This window comes from Gorilla gorilla, chromosome 13 (genome assembly GCF_029281585.2).
Source record: "Gorilla gorilla gorilla isolate KB3781 chromosome 13, NHGRI_mGorGor1-v2.1_pri, whole genome shotgun sequence".
NCBI classification, from domain to species: Eukaryota; Metazoa; Chordata; class Mammalia; order Primates; family Hominidae; genus Gorilla; species Gorilla gorilla.
Window position 1 is genome coordinate 45,710,969 of NC_073237.2, and position 20,263 is coordinate 45,731,231.

General features: G+C 41.4%; 1 protein-coding gene across 4 annotated transcripts in view; it reads right to left on the bottom strand.

Moving 5' to 3' along the window:
* ADAMTSL1 (ADAMTS like 1) overlaps positions 1-20,263 on the bottom strand; it is a 443,211-nt gene that overhangs the window by 175,403 nt on the left and 247,545 nt on the right. The window lies entirely within an intron of this gene.

Sequence of the window (20,263 nt, forward strand, 5' to 3'; positions counted from 1 at the left end):
TGGCTTCCCAATACACCATGTTTCTCTTTCACATCTGTGAATTTGCTTCCAGCTTTTCCTGACTTCATGTTCCTACCTCAAGATCAAGGACTGATTCAAGCCCTTCCTCTTCCAGCAAGGTTTCCCTCACCATCCCAGCTCACATCAACTGTACCCTCCTTGAGATTCTATTGGATTTACTTCCATTTACATTCTGCAATACTTACTACACATCTATTCTAAGTAAAGTGCTATAGCATTTAATCTGACACAATTCTCTTTGCTTAAATGTTTTTTTTCCCCTAGTTATCATCCCAAGTAGACCACAAGGCATTTAAGATTTAGGATCAAGTGCTTTGGGATTAAGGAAATAATTTGACATTCACCCAATCAGGCTATAAATGTCTCTATTTACTGATTTGTAGGTGGCATTACTCACTAAAACCCTACAAACCTAAGTATTTCTCCTTATTATGGGTTGGATTGTGTTCCCGCAAAAGATATATTAGTCTTAATTCCTAGTACCTCAGAATGTGACCTTATTTAGAAATAGGGCCTTTATGGAGATAATTAAGTTAAAATGAGGTCACTAGGGTGGATCCTAATCCAATAGGAATGGTATCCTTATGAAAGGGGAAATTTGACACCATGACAGACATGCACAGAGGAGAAGATGGCTATGCATCAGATAAGATGCTGTAGTACTCTACTTAGAACAGCCACATAGTAAGTATTGTAGAATGTAAATGGCAGTAAATCCAATCAAATTGCAAGGAGGGTTGAGTTGAATGAGTTGAAATGGTGAGGGCAACACTGCTGGAAGAGGAAGGGCTTCAATCAGACCTTGACCTTGAAGTAGCAACATGAAGAACACCCTACACAAGAAAAGCTGGAAGCAAATTCATAGATTCACAGAGGGGAAGATAGCCATGCAAAGGAGGATTAGAGGGACACATTCACAGGCTGACAGATGCTAAAGATTGCTGGCAGACCATCAGAAGATAGGAAGAGGCAAGGAAGGCCCCTACTCCTACAAGTTTTAGAGGGAGCATGGCCCTGTCCATACTTTCATTTCAGACACTAGTCTTGGAATACATTTCTATTATTCTAACCCACCCAGTTTGTTTGTTATGGAAGCCCCAGCAGATTAATACACTCCCTTGAGTTAGTTCTTTTGAGTAGTTTTTAATCCATCTATTTACATTGCAAATAGAAATCTTTCTGGACATTTATATTCATGAGTTTTCTCTACAAGTGAAATGCCTGGGAAGGCCAGTCTTCATGTCAGGATCCACAGTTTTGATTCTATTAGCTTCTATAAGATTCTGCCTCCTCTTTCCTTTCATGATAGTTGTCTTTGCAGTCTTACAGGCTTTATTTTTAATTCTACCCATCTATTCAGCCACTCACATGTGTATGTGTACTCGTATTCATGCATTTACTTGTTGAAAATCTAGTATGTACTGAGAATTATGCTGAATGATTGGGACATAGAGATTTTCAAAATATTCTTGATTTTACGGGTTTTTAGAGACAACCATAAGATACTGTAACAAATGCTATTCATTTATTTATCCATTTAGTTAGTATTTATTGAACACTTTTTGTGTGCCAGGCTTTATGTAAGGAGACAGAGTAGTAAATGAGTCAGACCTCTACCCTATTTCCTTGGGGCACAGAGTCTAGTCTATGAAGCAGATAAGTACAAGCTAAGACAGAATCATAGATTGGGAGTTGAGAGGAATGAGGTAGTATCATCAGTGGCTTCCTAAAATTGGTGATATCCAGACTGAGTCTTGACAGGTGAATAAGTGGTAGCCAGGCAAACGCAGAAGTAAAAAGAAGGTATTCCAGGCAGAATGAGGTATAAGAACGCTGCCATGAAGCCTTCAGGGAACCGGGATTTTGAAATTCCCATGCTCAGGACTAGAAAGAACATTGAGGCTGAGCGTGGTGGCTCACACCTGTAATACTAGCACTGTGGGAGGCCAAGGTGGGCAGATCATCTGAGGTCAGGAGTTCGAGACCAGCCTGGCCAACATGGTGAAACCCAGTCTCTATTAAAAATACAAAAATTAGCTGGGCTTGGTGTTGTGTGCCTGTAATCCCAGCTACCTGGGAGGCCGAGGCAGGAGAATCGCTGGAACCGGGGAGGCGGAGGCTGCAGTGAGCTGAGATTGCGCCATTGCACTGTAGCCTGGGTGACAGAGGGATACTCCTCTCAAAAAAAAAAAAAAAGAAAAAAGAAAAAAAGAGAAAAAAAGGAACATTGAGTAGAAAGCCTAGTAAATCCTTGGAAAACTCTAGTTCTTGCTCCTCTCTTCTCTCCTTCATATAATTATATAGGGGTGGGTGGGGGTGGGGGAGACTGGGAAGCAGAGGTGCTTTGGGCAGCCAAACCCTTAATGACAAAGGTGACTTCAGCTCACTACAGTTCAAGCTCACAGCCTCATGGATTAGGCTTCTTGACCTCCCCTAATCCGCTGAGTGCTGGAATGGCCAGCAGGCTCTTTTCCTGTCTGTCCCAAGATTTGCCAGCCTTAGTGAGAAGTTTGGCAGGACACAGCACTGGGTGACATGGTGCTTCAAGTAGGCCCTCAACCCTGCTTAAGCAGACCATGAAACCAATTCAAGCCTGGCTTGGCAGAGGAATGCAAAAGATGAAGCCATTTCCCATGCAGAGATCTCCCTGTCTCTGTCTCAGGAGTTTGATATGTGAGAAGACAGGAGAGGAAGCAGCTAGCTATTGATGCAGGGGTGATTAATTCCCTCAGGGCTGGGGAGACACACACACACACACACACACACACACACACACAGAGATAGTAGACATGTACACACATACACACACAGGCATCGATACACATGCATATGCATGATACATACACATACACACCCCTGTGGGCAGTGCCTGCTGTTTGCACAGGCTTCCTATTCACACAGATGTTCTATTCACAGGATATGGGGAACAGCAGCCCCTGCACTTTCTAGCCCTAAAGGGTGTTGACTTGCGGAGTGAGAATGAGGCTTTCCACAAATGTTTTTATATATGACCACACAAAAATGACCTAAACTGATTTTTCAAGTTAGGTTCAAAGATCTCTTCATGTAGAATGCATGTTTTACTCTTTGATGTTTTGTTATCTCAGGGCGAGTTAAGGGATTATTATCAGAATGAAGCCTGAATAAATTGAAACCCTCATATTAGGATTTATATTGGCTTATTAAATCCCTCATTTGTTTTTGATTATCCATGATTCTCATTTATTGCTAGGACTTTTATCCCTGGGACACTTTTTTTATACACACTTGGATCTGATAGAACAGATGAATTGGCCTAAATCCCTAAGTTGTATTTACTAAGTAGGAGACACGTGAGCATAATGTCAAGAACCAGACTGCCCTAGAACTTTGAATTTCAACATACCATCCACTTCCATCTGTGTTTTATGACCTTGGGAAAGTTACCCTCTTTGAATGCCAACTCATTTATCTATAAAATAAGGACGATAACTATAATTACAATAATAGCTTCCAGTAGTTATTGGGTGCTTGCTATGTGCTGGGTACTGCTGTAAGAACTTCACATGTACTAATGCATTTAATCCTCATGGCAACCCTAAGATATAGGTACTATCATTATACCATTTTATATATAGGGCAATTGAAGTAACTTGGCTGAGTTCACATAGCTAGTTGTAAGAGATCCAGGATTTGACCCTAAGTAGTCTCACTCCAGAGTTCTTAATTGTGTTTTTCCCTGCTAGCCTCTAGCTTATACAGGTGTTGGAAACAAAATACCATGCGGTAGCTGCCATCATTATTATTGCTATCATTGTTGTTATAGTATTTCTCATACACAAGAGAGAAAAATAGAAAGAATTGGTCTTTGGAGTTCCTTTTTGCTTATGCTTGGAATTACTGCTATTGCTATACCCAAGTTAGAGTAACTATTTTTCTATTTAATTTTGCTTGCCTCCCACATTTACAATATTTCCTTGTTTTGCTTCATGCAGCCTCACATTCTGTAGGTCACAGAGAATTTTCTAGTTGCCCTCTGATCCTCAGAGCAGATTATCTATTTTTCCAGCTAGGAAAACAGAAACAGTGGGGGCAACTCAGCAACTAGATTCTGCATAAGAACACTGGATTACACACAAGTTGCAAAAAAACATGGAGAGTGTTTCTACCCCAAGCCACACGGAGGTCAGCTGAATTCCTATTTCTTGACTTTCATTCCTTTCACACAACTTGAAAAAAAACATGGAGAGTGTTTCTACCCCAAGCCACACGGAGGTCAGCTGAATTCCTGTTTCTTGACTTTCATTCCTTTATACTAAATTACTAGAAAAATCCTCAAACTCTATGAATGCAGCCATCTTCTTTCTTTCCCACTCTCGTTGTCTAGTTGACCCCTTACCCTCTACTCCTCACTCTCAAATAGCAAGGAATCCTTTTATTATTGATGGCTACGCACATGTTTGAAAGCATAGAAGATTTTTACCTGGGGTAATTGCATTATCATACTCAATTCCTTTCCATAGTTTTAAAGACTAAGATATAGAGAAAGCGCAAAACTTCTCACAGCAGGGCTGTAAGAAAATCCTTTCTTATCCTAGTGAAAAATATATGATGTCTAGTGACCATCTGGGTCCCCTATTCTATCACCTGAGTCCAGCTCTTAGTGCATTTTTAGCAACTGAAACACTCAAATATAGAATCTATTCTTAATTAACCAGGAACTCACATGAATGCTTAACATATATTAATTCATTTATCTGCACAAAACCCCTATGAGGTAGGTACTTTTAAAAATCTTTATCTTATAGATAAGCAAATGAGGACAGAGAGGGGTTAAGTGACTTGCTCAAGGACACAGTAAGTGGTGGAGCCAGGATTTGAACTCAGGAAGTCTGGCTCTAGATACTATATTCCGAATCACTAAAGGAGCTCTTGGTTCTTCCAGTTTATGATAAACACTGAGCTCAAAATTGGAAAACATTACTTTTCAGGCTTTGAGCTTTGCCAGCCAGTGTCTATTTGGACAAGTTGCTTAATACATTTGCCTCTCTTTTCTCACAGATAAAATGGGAGAATTTAACTGAATTACATTCTGGGATTCTACAACCCTAGTCACTAAGGGAGACTCATTTGTCAAATTTTTAGATTCTAGACACATCTGTCAGCTAAACTTCTTACCACTCTGGCTTTTTGGAATATAAAGAATGAAGCCATATGATCTTTTGGTATCGATAGGACTAATAGTGCTAATAAAGCCTATTGGGAAGTGATGAGAGTTTGACATGCACCAAGTTCTTCATGTGACAATGATCCCTCAATCACTAGAAGTGAAGGAATCCCAAGGCCTCTTGAAGATCATGGACTCACTGGTGAAGTGACATGATCCATCCATATTATCTGGCATGGGCATGGGGCTCTGGAGTGGAAGTCTTCCTTGTACTTCACTTTTTTTTTTTTTTCTTTGAGACAGAGTTTCACTCTTGTTGCGCAGGCTGGAGTGCAATGGTGTGATCTCAGTTCACTGCAACCTCCACCTCCCGGGTTCAAGTGGTTCTCCTGCCTCAGCCTCCCGAGTAGCTGGGATTACAGGCATGTGCCATCATGCCCGGCTAATTTTTGTATTTTTAGTAGAGACAAGGTTTCTCCATGTTGGTCAGGCTGGTCTCAAACCTCTGACCTCAGGTGATCCACCTGCCTCGGCCTTCCAAAGTGCTGGGATTACAGGTGTGAGCCACCACACCCGGCCTGTACTTCACCTTTTTAATTGGCCTTTCAGGCAGAGAGAGTTCTATGTGGACAAGTGGGCACATTTGATATTCAGAAAATGCATCTATTTCAGATACTAGTCTGCTTACAGAGGAGGGTTTTGGGGCTCCCAAAATGTGGTAAGTAGCAAATAATTACACAGTTATGGAAATGGCATAAATGTTGGGGTAGGCTTCCATTTAAAGTTTACCTCTGCACAGAGAGACAATGGAAAGATAATTTTACACATTTGAGAATGAAACAATGTAGCAAGATATTTTCAAATATATCAGACTTCAACATTATTTTTGTATATGTTAAGAGAAAGGAATATAATCCATGGGGCCACTTTCTACACACATACAAACACACAACTGCAGTAAGACCATGTGTGGTAAAAAGTAGTCTACCTCTTGCCAACCTTGTCATGCAGAGCTACCCTCCTGGGGGAGTTAGGTACGCAAGGGTGAGCTGGAAAACAGCACTTTTTCTTTTCTAGATCAAGGGAGGTTCAATCCAGCCCACACATGGTTTCACTTCACTCCACCATGGGTCAGTTATATTGTCAACTTCTATTAAGTTAAAGATAAAGTGCCTGACACTATCCATTTTCACATAAGGTGTTTCTAGGTGTGCCTGGGATGTGCCTTCCCAAGGCCTATGGTAGTACCTAGCAGGTAACACAGAAAAAAGAAGAGAGAAATGGAAGCATTCCCGTCCCCCAAACTGTCATCTTACTGTCTCCCCTCACTTGCGAACAAATGGTCTACCATTTATGCTCCCTAAGCCCCAAAAGCCACGGAGTCAAACTGGACAGTGGGGCGTACCTTGTGAGGGACATCTGGCTCCATAGCAGCCTCTACTCCATATTAGAATTTTGGCATCATTTTCTCATGAAAGGAACATTGATAAATAGTCTAGTTATGGTGGCTTTACAGCAATAAATGTCTTGTTTATATCAATTTCCTTCTGTGGTTTTCTACAGCATGATGATATTTAAAATTGTGCAAACTCTGTTCATCACATTCTCTGATTTTTGTTGGCATACTAGTCTAGGGTGGAAGTTGAGTAAGGAAAAGTATGGTAGAAGGAGGTGGGGGGTCTGTTGCCCACCTACACAGTTTTTTTTTTTTTTTAATTTGAGAGAATTTCCCCAGTAAGTGCATCAGTTACATAAGCTTTATGAGCCCAGGAGGTTGAGGCTGTAGTCAGCCATGATTACACCACTGCATTCCAGCCTGGATGACAGAGCAAGACCTTGTCTCAAAAAAAAAAAGAAAAGAAAAGAAAAGAAAAAAAGGATGCCATCTGATTTCTCAAAGAGCATCCTGAGCACATTCAGTAATGATCTACGGTGTCCTCCCATTTACACTTTTGACTCTGATAAAGGGGTAACCCATGTTTGACATGTGGGGTTTTACTAATGCCAGAGTATACATTTCCTGACACTTTTACTCTTTAAACTTCAAAACAACTTGAATGTCCATTCCACATCTGAGAGATCTCTGTAGCATTGCTGTTTCTCTGTGTTAAGCAAATCTTCCAATGACATCTGCACAATAAGCAAGCATTCTGAAGACTGATCAGATAGTGGGGCTCTGAAAACAAACCCTTTGAAATATCTCATGTGGCAAGGGATGAAGGGATGCCTTAAAACAAGAAATAAGGAGAGAGCAATAATTCGGTATCTTATACTTCTATAACACCTAGTTTCAAGGAACTCAGAAAACTTTGCAAAACATTCTAACCCAAGAGTTCTTGAGTTTACTGCTGAGGGAGACCGCAAGTCACTGGGATTGCATGAACCATGTGGTCCTTCTATCTTCCACAGTTTTTCACCATTGCCTGAAATGCAACATAAATACATTGCCCTGTCTTCTAGGTCTCTCTCTTGCATGTCCTGAGCCATGAGAGGTGTCTGAGGCAGCATGGTACCTTGGAGAACACATGAAAGCTATAGATAAATTGTGAGGCTTCAAGTTCCAGTGTTGTCCATAGGGACAGAGGTTTAATAAAAGTTAATTTGATCCATTTTTAACAGTTGGCATAATGATTATTGCATTATGTGGTTACAGGACAAAAATCTATCAGCTTCCTGGTCACTGAGAGTAACTAGAGATACTCTTACACAGTGGAATCAAGCAATTTTAGGCTTACCTGGAAGACTGAAAGGTGATGGAAGGCACAGCACAAAACTGCCCTGAGGTTTCTTGAAAAGCCTGGATTGGGACTCTGGGGGAATATCTAATTAGTGTATCAATCACACGTGTGATTAGATTTTTAAGAAAAAATATTTTACCAGCTCTAAGAACAAGAGACTCAGCTCGTGGTTACCTTCTCAAGGTCACCTTCTCTAACCTGGATTAGGTGAATCCATTATCTCTGTGTTTCCATAAGACACTGGCTGATATCTCTAACATGACTGTTATGGCTCTGCCTTGTAACTATCTGTTTGTATACTGGTTTCCTAATAAGCTGTTAGTGCGTGGCCCAGGGTCTATGTCCTAGACTTTATTGTTTCTCCAGAACCTATGACACAGTAAGAATTTTATAAATGTTTGCTGAACTGTGCTGGATTTTCTCTTAACCAGTAGAAAATGCCCACCCTCCCAAGGATTAGAGCAAATAGGAGGAGATAATGAAGGCTGGGCATTCTTGGTCTAGACTGGGCAGTCCCTTTCCTCTATAACGGAGCCTGTCTTTTCTTCAGGAAAAAAGGTGAGAACACAGTTTTCTAAAGTACACACAGATCACCTACATCCTCCAATCAAGGACTGCTTCTTACAAAGATACGTAAAATACCCTACAAAACCCAAAACTAATCTCTATTACCATTCATAGAGTACTTAGTATGAGCGAGGCACTGTGCTAAGCGCTTAACACACTTCTCCTCACAACCACTCTCTGGGGTTAAAGAGGAAGAAACTGAAGCCCTGAGAAGTTCAACAACCTGCCCAAGGCCAAAGAGGTAGCATACTATATGAACTGGATTTTAACCCTGATTTATGGGACTTATAAGCCCATGCTCTCACAGCTGGAATAAAGGGATAGGAATCAGTCATTTACACCTTAGTGTGAATTAGTTTAGGTAGTTTTGCTTTCCTAATTCTTAGCTGAGTTGAATTGAATGAATGGGGGTGGGGGTGGTGGAGAGTGAGAAAAAAAGAGTTGAAAGAAGTGAGAAGACTGTACCCCGTACAAGTGACAGAGAAGGGTCAGCTGGGAATTTGGGTAGTCAAAAGGCAAGGTGACTGAGAATAAGTCTTCAGGGGAGAGAGGGAACAGGCACTAGGAAAGTCAGAAAGAGAGTAGCACAGAAAAGGAAGCAAGGACCCAGGTTTGCACTGGGGAAAGGAGAAGAGAAGCGGGGTGGGGGGCAGAGAGAGAGAGTGAGCGAGTGAGTGTGTCTGTGGGGGTGGCTGGGTGGCCGGAGTGGTGGTGTTGGTAATTTACAACATGAACAAGCATCACCAAAGCATAAGCTAAGCCAGTGGCAGAACAAAGATACAAAGCTTCTTCCAGATCTATAAGCAAAGGATGCACCTCTCTGCATGTCTTAGTATTTCTTTATATTTTTTTTTAAGGAAATGAGCTTTTTGCCTAATAACTCAGTGGTGGGTTTGAAGACATTCACTTTAGCTCTATTAGACTCCTCTTTTAGCATGCTTCATTTCCTATGTGGTGGGCTCTGCTCTGAGAAATCTGTACTCTAATGAATTTTTTACTCTGTCTTTCAAATGCTCACTTTCTCCAAGAGCCTAGTCCTACTTTTGGTAACTGAGAGTATAAGATGAAGGTTATCTGATAGAGATGAAGAAAGCAGACCTTGTTAACTTGTGAAGTTTACTAGGTTGTACGCTGCTATGAGACTAGAGTTGGTTCTTTACACTGCGGTCATTCCCTCGGTTACAGCACGGTACCCAGGACAGTGTGAGAGACAGATGGGGTGATGGATGGATCTATAAACACAGTGATAGAGGGACAGACAGCCTCGGGTTCTCAGTAACTGCTTTGGAATTAAATATACCTTGTTCCAAGTTTGGACCTGCCACTGGCTAGTTACAAGATATCTCACTAAAGACTGTTTCCTCAGCTGTAAAGTTAGGATAGGAATGGAATCATTCTCATAAAATTGTGGGGAAGATTAATGAAAATAATGTATATAAAGTGATGGGCACTGTGCCGTGCATATTGTAAGTGCTTAATAAATAGAAGCTATTAGGGAAGCCATACCTTGCTCAAAGATGACCTGTGAAGGTCAGCAAGGATATGGGGACAAGATGCCCTGTGCCTTAACTCTACCATGATGTGGCTTTTCCTTTTTTCCTTCTTTTCTTTCCTTTACTCTCTTTGTTCCTTCTTTCCTTCCTCACTTTCTTCTTCTTCCCTCCCACAAACATTAGAGGAGACAACGCTAGGAATAACACAATTCATAGACGCTTCCTGATTTCTTCCTGCCTTATCCCAGGCCTTTCTGGCCATCGGGACACAGCGGCTTATTTCAGGATCACACCTCTTGTCAAAGGACCTTCCTCCCTTCAGTCATGTCACACAGGATATTAACTTTTTAATGACCCTTTGGACTCTGTCTCCCCTGCTACCATTTTATCATCTCATTATGGTACTTACAAAACACACCGTATTGGATTAGGTGTCAACATTAAATGGGATGTCCCAACAAGTACTCCTTTTTCAGCACCTGGTGGACCCCATGATGACAAGCTGCCCTGCTTCCTGTTGTCGAACTGCCTAAGAGATCTGGTGAGGGCTGTACAGAAAGCTGGCTTGAAGCTAGGTTCTATCCATAGCCTCGCTTTACCCTGCCCCATACTAGTGGGTTAAGAAAATTTCAGAATAAACTCGGTGAGTATAAAATTATTATGAAGGTCTATATCATATGGTTTCCTGCATAGAAAAGTAAGAGTATTGGCAAATCCTTATTTATATCAGTGCCTGTTCTATGAGGTAGGAACTAGCTGAGTGTTTTACATATGCGATCATCCTTACCAACACTGCTCTGTGGTTGGGATAATTATCTTTGTTTTACAGATAAGGATAACTGAGTCTTAGAGAGGTAATGTGGCCAGCTGATGTAGTTTGTCCTGCCCAAATATCATATGGAAATATAATCCCTAATGTTGGAGGTGGGGCCTGGTGGGAGGTGGTTGGATGATAGGCGTGGCTTCTCATGAATGGTTTAGTATCATCCTCTTGGTACCATCCTCAGGATAGTGAGTTCTTGTGATATCTGGTCATTTAAAAGTATGTAGCACCTCCTCACTCTCCCTCTTGCTCCTGCTTTCACCATGTGAAGTAGTAGCCCATGCTACCCCTGCTCTGCCTTCCACTATGATTGGAAACTTCCTGAGGCCTCCCCAAAAGCAGATGCTGCTATGCTTCCTGTACAGCCTGCAGAACTGTGAGCCAATTAAACCTCTTTTCTTTTTTCTTCCTTTTTTTTCTTTTTGAGTGGCATGACTGCATGGTGCACTCATGGCTCACTGCAGCCTTGACCTCCTGAGCTCAAGTGATCCTCCCACCTCGGTCTCTTGAGTAGCTGGGACAACAGGTGCATGCCACTATGGCTGGCTAATTTTTGTATTTTTTGTAGAGATAGGGTTTCACAATGTTGCCCAGGCTGGTCTCAAACTCCTGGGCTCAGGTGATCCTCCCACCTCAGTCTCCCAAAGTGCTGGGATTATAGACATGAGCCACTACACCGAGTGCCTCTTCTCTTTATAAATTACCTAGCCTTAGGTATTTGTTTATAGCAACGTGAGAACAGCCTAATACACCAGCCCATGCTACACAGCAAGTGAGAAAGCCAACATCTGTCTGATCTTAAAACCCTATGATATTTCTTTTTTTCCAGGCAGTATCTCTACTCCTGGTGGGGAATATTTAGCTTTGGCATTGCCAAGTCTCCTCTTGGTCTTGTCCTCCTGAAGTTCCCCCATTCTTAAAAATTGCCAAGATTCCCCCATTAGGAAAAATCATATCTGGTAAAAAAAGAAAAACCATGCTGAAATGACCATCAGCCATCTCTTCTAGAGGCATATATATGATCAAAATAAGTCACGGCTTGGTATTTAACAGCCTCACTAATAGTGGAGTAAGTGTCAAGCTCCAGGCAACTCGGGCAGAGGGCCCTTTCTACCTCTGTGAATCATATAGTAGCTCCTTTAGGCAGCTGAAAAGGTGTCTGTGTCTATCCACTCAGTGACCAGAGTCAATAGCAGTAAGTTACAGAGAAGACACCACTTTCAGCTGTTCCAGCATGCAGCCTACGGCCTGTGTCTGTGCGTGTCTAGGCCTCAAGGACAGTAACTCCCCATGTAAAAATTGAAGCCTCATGAGAAGGTAATGAGCATCTACAGGTCTGGGAGCTGTGTTAATGCAGTGACAATCATTCTTCCCTTAGGTTTCCTTGTGTCCCTGACATAAACACCAAAGTGCACTGCAGCCCTGGATAAAGATAACTAGATAAAATGAAGAAGAGAAAGGGAATGGAAAAGACATGAACGACGGAAGAATTCACTATGAAAAAGAAGGTAGCTGGCTGGGCTCTGCTTTGTGACAGATCTTTCTGCACCTGCAGCAGATAACCTAAGAACTGCCTAACCTTGGCTGGCGCCATGACAGGAATAATATTTTCACAAGTATGAACTGTTCCTGAACTGTATCTGCCAGATTACTGGATACAAATCAGAGCATTCTCTTTTTCACTCCCTCATTTTTATGTCACTTAAACATCTCTTTTTCTCTACCTCTTTCTCAAGTCCTTTTCCTACTTTGTTTTCCAAGTTTAAGGAACATAGTAATATAGCATATTTCTAACTATAAGGTCAATAGAAAAACTCTTCTCGTCAAATTGTTCATGAGGACTTCTGCTCAAAATTTCCAAAGAAGGCATCTTGTATACTTAGGAAGCAATAATCATCATTTCAAAGCATCAGCCAAATTATTGCCTGCTTTTAAATTGTTACCTTAGGACTTTGGAAACACTAGATTGTAAGGAAAGCGAAAAACTTAGAAAAAAAAAGATTTATTTTGGGAAACTCCACTCTGCTACTGTTGATTGATTTGTAAGCTGGAAGGTTTTGAACTATAAAACTCCAATGTTTCATCACCATATCCACAGAAGAAAGTTATCTGCTGGTGATATTTCCATTCTCATGGTGCTTATAAACAATGAGGTTGATAACTGGTACAGATACATCAACTCTTAGTGCAATGAAGAACTCAGGAGGCTTAAGATAATAAGTGTCTTAAGAAGAGCAGCACTTAAGGCATCCAAGATTTAGAAAATAGAGTGACCCCCTCCAGGACCATTCCCAAACTCTGGCTTTGGCTGCTGCAGGGAACAAAGTGGGTCTTGTTCATTACTGTATCTCTCACACAATGCTTGGCACAATGCAGGCATTCAATAGACATTTGTTCAATGGAGACTGAAGAAAGAGAAATTCTAGTCATCTTAAAGGGCAGCGTAACATTATAAATGGACGGATGCAGGATATTTGTATCCCTTTACACATAAACAAACACCATTAAGGCATTATAAAAACATTCAGCATTTCAATGTTGAGCCATCCTTGCTGCCTGAATGCTTTCACCTACATTTTTCTTATGGCCATGTAGGTCTTGCTCCCTGCAGACTTCTCGTGGCTCTTTATAGTTAAAGCCAGTTCCTGTTTTGTAACTAATAGAGGTGCTTTGTCTTTGGAACTTAAATTTGACTCAAGGTATTTTTCTGATTAGAATTTTTCCTTCTTTGTTGAAAAGCTTCAATTCTGTGGATAATTATCATTACCTTCAAAGAATCACAGAATATTACAGCTGGAAAGGCCACCAGGGATCAGATAGCTGCAACACTCATGATGCCCTGACACCCTTCCTTGGGGCTGTGTCCTCCTCCTGCCAGGTGGCTAGGCCAAGTCAACATGCACTGGGTTGATCATAGGAGCAAACACAATGTGAACATACCTGGGATAGGAGGGCATTAATTTTTCAATGAAAAAATGTTATGGTCCAGATCACACAGAGCACACTATTTATTTTTGACTCTACATGAGAAAAAGGAAACGTGCCTACAATAAAAGCTAACCACCATTTTCAGAGTTTAGCTTTCTTGGAGGAGCAGCCAGACTCATCTTTCTCTAAGCAAATCTGACGGTTCCACACCCCTGGCTAATATCCTTCAATGGCTCTTCAATGCCCATAGGACATAAAGTCTAAACAACTTAACTTGGCACACTGGACTCTCCTGGATCTGGCCTCCGTCCACTCTCTAACACTGGCTTCCACTTTTTGTCCTTCATTTTGGGCTCATGGTTTTCCTTCTGCCTGCAACATCTTCCTTCTTCATTTGGATAGCTCCTACTTATGCCTTACCATTCAGCATAGGCATTGCCTCCTCCAGGAAGCCTTCTCTCAGCCTCAAGCTTCCACCGAACTCCATGCTTGCCCTATTCATAAAGTTACGATTTTTAAATCTTCTTCATCTATTAACTGGTAACTCCTTTAGGACAGGGTTTTGTCTTCTCGTTATCTGTGACAACCAAATACAAGCAGACACAAAGATGCTTGTTATGTGTGTGTGTGTTTTTTTTTTCTCTGAATTGGGATGCAAAAACACTCTCTGCTTTAATATTTGTGCAGAAAGTTAACGTTAACCAACGGTCTATATAAAGACATTTCCCAGAGTCTAGGCAGAATTATGTGGTCTAAAGTGCTGTCCGATCACATAGATGTTAAGAAACCACAAAAGCTTCCCTCTCAGGATGTAATTGCATGGATTTTCCTAATGCTGATGTTTCTATCTCTTTAGAATGAGTCATATCATATATGCTTTCAGGTGACATGATGGGAAGGTAGATCTAACCCCTTGATTTTTACCCCAAACTCATGCAGCAACTAAATATATGCATGCAAGGCAATTGTCCTATTTATTTATTTATTTATTCATTTATTTATTTATTTTTGAGACAGAGTCTCACTCTGTTGCCCAGGCTGGAGTGCAATGGCATGATCTTGGCTCACTGTAACTTCCTCCTCCTGGGTTCAAGCGGCTCTCCTACCTCAGCCTCCCGAGTAGCTGGGGTTACAGGGGCATGCCACCACACCCGACCAATTTTTGCATTTTTAGTAGAGACGGGTTTTTGCCACGTTGGCCAGGCTGGTCTCGAACTCCTGATCTCAGATGATCCACCCACCTCGGCCTCCCAAAATGCTGGGATTACAGGCGTGAGCCACTGTGCCCAGCCGCAAAGTGATATCATCAAAGCTCATTTCTCACAGATTCAAGATTGATGTAACAGGTGATGTAAAGATATTTCTTTCCATGGTCACACATGCTCACACATGGAAAAGAATATCTAGGAAAAATGAACATTTTAGCCCTGAGGCAAATAAACATATAACCTTTACCCTTGTTGATGTCAAAATGCTGCTGGGGACATTTGTGATCACTGGGCCAATACAGTCCCACTAGAGAAACAAAAGAGACTCCCACTGGCCCAGTCAGGCCCAACTATTAAGGAACAGGCTATGGCAGATTCCTATCCATCAATGGAAGAAAACAGAGAGACAGTGTAAGTACATCTGAATTTACCAAGGGGGATGACAGTAGTAACAGCATTAACTCTTCAAAGGCGCCTGGATATGGACTCAATTTCTGTGGATGCCAGTGAGCTCTGGTGTACTTTTGCTTTGAGCACTTAAAAGTTAGTGTGGACAGAGCCAAAAGGCAGCGTATGGAAATTTAGGAGTACAGCAGAAGATAAACCAATATTTCAAGAGCATGTTGAAACAGTAACCTTTAAAACAAGTTGTCAGAGGGGAAGAGCCTGCAAAGCTTTGAAAGCTCCATTAAATAAATTAAAATATGATTGTGTTAAAAGGCAGCACCTTCTGCTCTAGCCATTGTAAGCTAATATAAAAGAAAATTGGAAATTGGAAATCATTTGCTGCTAGTATACATGGATTTTGTTAGTGTATAATAAAATAGGCATTCTGAAGTATGCTTTTAAAGAGAAGACTCTGTGACCTTTCAGACGTGTTTCTTAACTCTCTCCTTTCAAACAGGGATTCTCAAGCTTCGTTTATAGCTCTTGCTGGTTCTAAGAACCATCCTAGGTCTGAGAAAAGAGACTGGGGCTGGGGCAGGGGGAGGGCAGAAACCAAGTACTGTTCCTGGAATTACGAGCTTTTTCTCTCTTCCCTGTTTATCTCTTCTGTACCACTCAGCTGTTCTCTGTTGCACAGAAATAAAAGTTTAGTTTAAAAAGTATGTTAGAACAAAGCTGCAGAAATTGCTTGGAATTTCCTTCATTTTCAGCATCTGGCTTTCATTGCTTACTTAATTCCCCTCCTCCACATACGTTTACCAAATCTTTTCAACACACACTGGCCAGGCTATCAAATGCTATAATTAATAACAGTCATACACTTTTTTTTTTTAAAGGTAGTACTTTCTGCTTTTCCTTGGGCTGCTCATGTCATTGCTATTAAACCAGGGAGATAGTTGCCAAAGCTTATTTTTTTTTTTGGAGACAGGGTCTCACTCTGTTAACCAGGCAATAGTGTAGTGGTGTGATCACAGCTCACTGCAGCCTTGATATCCCTGGGTTCAGTGATCCTCCCACTCTAGCCTCCCAAGTAGCTATGACTACAGGCACCCCCCTCAACCAATACACACCCAGCTAATTTTTGTATTTTTTATAGAGATAGGGTTTTGCCATGTTGTCCAGGCTGGTCTTGAACTCCCGATCTTAAGCAATCCATCTGCCTTGGCCTCCCGAAGTACTGGGATTACAGGTGTGAGCCACCACGGCCAGACTAAAGCTTAATTATTAAGACTTTAGTTAAATAAAAACATCTAATAAAATTTAAGTCCTGAATTTTTAAAAATCAAGTTTTCTTTTAAACTAGAAGTACTAGTTTGAAAATGAAAAGAAAGGAGAAGATAATGAATTTTTTTGAGTGCCTACTATGTTCCTATTTCAGAGATGAGAAAATTGAGGATTCAAAAAGTGTATGGCCTCTTGAAGGTCAGATAGCTGAAAGTGACAGAGTAGGTCTAAATCAATGTGCTGGTTCTTTTTATTTTGGTGTCTCAGGGATGTAAAATATTTTTAGTGCATAATATTAAATGACAAAATCAAGGTTCCCAACAATATACAAAATAAAATCCCATTTACAAAGGGAAAAAGCTTTATCTATTTGTATATCTTCTTATATGTATATAAATTCATAGAAAACTGTCTGGAAGTGTATGTAGCAAAGCATTAACGATGGTTATCTCTGGGTATAAGAAGGAACTAGAACTGAAGAAGATGGTGGTGATAGGGGAAGGTATACCTTTCTTTTTTTTTATTCTGCTGTGCTTGAGTTTTAAAGAATGAGAATATTCATGTATTCCTTGTATAATTATAACACAGAAAACCTCCTTATTAGGAATAGGAGGCTGATTTCTTTTTTAATGACTGATCTTAGGTCCTTTTTGGGTATTTCTCCCTTGAGCTTGTTTCACCACTGAAGGACTGGGTGGATGATATGGCTTTTAGACACACAAATTACTCATTAACTTTGATGGAAAATTCTCATTGGCAGCTCACAAGCAAAAATGGTCCTAACTTCTTATGGTTAATCTTAGGCAAAGTTGTGAAGGGATTAACATCTGTCTTCCATATACTACTTTCCATCTTTCCCGACAATCAAACTCCTCCCTGGGTAATGCCTATAACTTACTTAACCTCCACCTGTCCCTCTCTTTTCTACTAAAGCTTGTCCTTGTATCCTTACTTGGGGGATACTTTGCCATACATACATGATAACATAAAAGGTTCAATCCTGGCCGGGCACGGTGGCTCACGCCTGTAATCCCAGCACTTTGGGAGGCCGAGGTGGGCAGATCACGAGGTTAGGAGATGGAGACCATCCTAGCTAACATGGTGAAACCCCGTCCCTACTAAAAATACAAAATATTAGCCAGGCGTGGTGGTGGGCGCCTGTAGTTCCAGCTACTTGGGAGGCTGAAGCAGGAGAATGGTGTAAACCCGGGAGGCGGAGCTTGCAGTGAGCTGAGATCTCACCACTGCACTCCAGCCTGGGCAACAGAGTGAGACTCTGTCTCAAAAGAAAAAAAAAAGGTTCAATCCTGAGGCTATTTATGTTTTAAGTTGGCATTTAAATCCTTAAGCTTAAGGGAAGGATCAACAGCATCTGGAAGGTTGGAGAGAAGGGATAAGGAGGATGCAGAGGAGGGAAAGCACTGAGGTCTTCCCAGCTGTCATTGATAATATGGTCCAAACATTGCTACCTATAAATTTGGCCCTGGTCCTTCATACTCATTTATATAATAAACACTTAATAAGCATTTGCTATGTGTCAAACATTATACTAGGTGTCAGAAATATAGAAAGGAGGATTCAGACACAAAGGCTGATAGCAAGAACTCTAAAATCTAGTACTCTTCTAACAGAAAATGACTATTTTTAAAAAGTGTTCTAAAAAATGTAGGCACTACATGCACACAAGCACACAAATTGGAACAGTCAGAATACGTTCAGCTTGAGAAAACATCTTCCTATTGTGAATAACCAGGTATGAGGATGTATTTGCCTAAACCTGGTGAAAGTTAGACACGTGCTTCCGAAACAATCCCTGCCATCACAGAGTCAAGAGAAGCCAAGTTTAATCTTAGAAAGCCTGGCTAAACAGATTGGACTTGCCCTCTAGGGCCTTTGGTATTCTCCATGTGATCTGATAATTCTGACTACATACAAGAAAAAAAGTGGCTTCCTAACTGGTGTTCAGTGGGACTAACAACTGCCTGGGAAAGCTATTTATCTTAACCAGGGGGTGACCTCTCAGAGACAAAGGCCCAGTGACTAAGACTGGAAATGTCATTTTGTTATGTCCCACTGAAAATGCTATGGTATTTTTTTAAACACATGCATAGCAGCACAGACCAAGACCCCAAAGAACACGGTCTAGAAACTTGCATCCCATCAGAAGACACACAAAAATGTACAGGGAACGCTGAACCATGTGGAGCAAGAATTGTGAATTAAAGATCTAAATTGCTCCCAACAGAACAGAGGTTGTGGGTTGTGTGGGAAAACAACACACTATTATGCTCCTACCAAACACATTTTATTTTCTGTATACATTGAACACCAGGAGAAGGGAAGGAGAGATTTTTCTCTGACATCAGAGTGAGATATTCCACAGGAAAGGCACCTCTATACATTTATCATTTTAAGGGGGAAAATCTGTTTTCTGTTTTGACTCTTGGATGAGATTAGGCCATTATACTTTGGTCCCCTTTATTGTTGCAATTAGCAACCTTCCACAAATGTTTAAATGTGTATGGTCAACCCAAGAAACTCCTGGCCGTGCCCAGTGAGAGGTCTTGCCTGTTGGCTTGACAGTTGGCTGGTGGGAAATCAGAGAATTGAGTTTATCTGGAGCAAATGAGACAACATTAAGCTCAACAACTGTTCTTGTCTGTGAGTCAACATAAGGGTCACAGAATAACCTAACCTTTTGTAACTTAAACATAGTTAGTACTTTGAGAATGAGAAGTAACATCTCATGTCCTATTCGTTTTGGTGCTCAAAGAAGGGTTTAGGGCCCACGAGTCCCAGCAGTTTTAAGCAAGTCCCAGGCACTGACTCCTCGGCACTGCCTCAGCATTTGGGTGTTGTTACAACACAGGAATGTTGTTAGAAAGACCCTTTTGCATGTTTTTCAAATAATAGCAAATAAGCAGAACAGAAATTACAGGAATGATTAGCACACAGCAGCAGGAGTAGCTGTTTAATGCTTCCGCCTACAAAATAAAGAATCATGGGACATGTGAGCAAGTCATGGGACCTCAGATCATCAGGTACAACCAGTTCACTTTGCAGATGTGGAAACATAAAGGGCAGACACCTCGCCCTAGGCCACAGAGCTAGCTGGTGACAGCAGGATGAGAAGCCAGGCCTCTTGGTTGCCTAACAAAGAACCTTGCAGGCGTTCCATGCTGAATCGATACTGCTTCTTCCTAGATGACAGGACTGTAGTCAAATAGAAAAGTTGGTGCCCTTTGCCCACGCATTTAGGCTCAACAACTAGAGAGCTGCGAAGTTAGGACAGAAATGTGGAACCAGGTGGGGCAGGGATAGAAAACGAGGTTACTCAGGATTTCATGTACGGGACCTGACTTTGACTCTATCTTGTTGACTGCTGTTCTCACGGGTGGGGTGCTTCTCCAAAGCAGTGGCTGACTGATTTTATGGTTGCCTTGGAGAATATAGCATGAGTTGCCCTCTTAACTTCTGTATTTGAAGAGGGGAATGCCCTGGTCCACCATTCAGATCATCATACAGAACAACTCTGGTGACTAGCAGGAGGAGTGTCACCATGGGATGTGCCTCCATGTGATTGGAGGAGGACTATGATCTGTACCCTCCAAGTCCCAAAGAAAGGAATCTAGCCAGCTGGGAAATAATACAAGCAGTGCATCATCGTG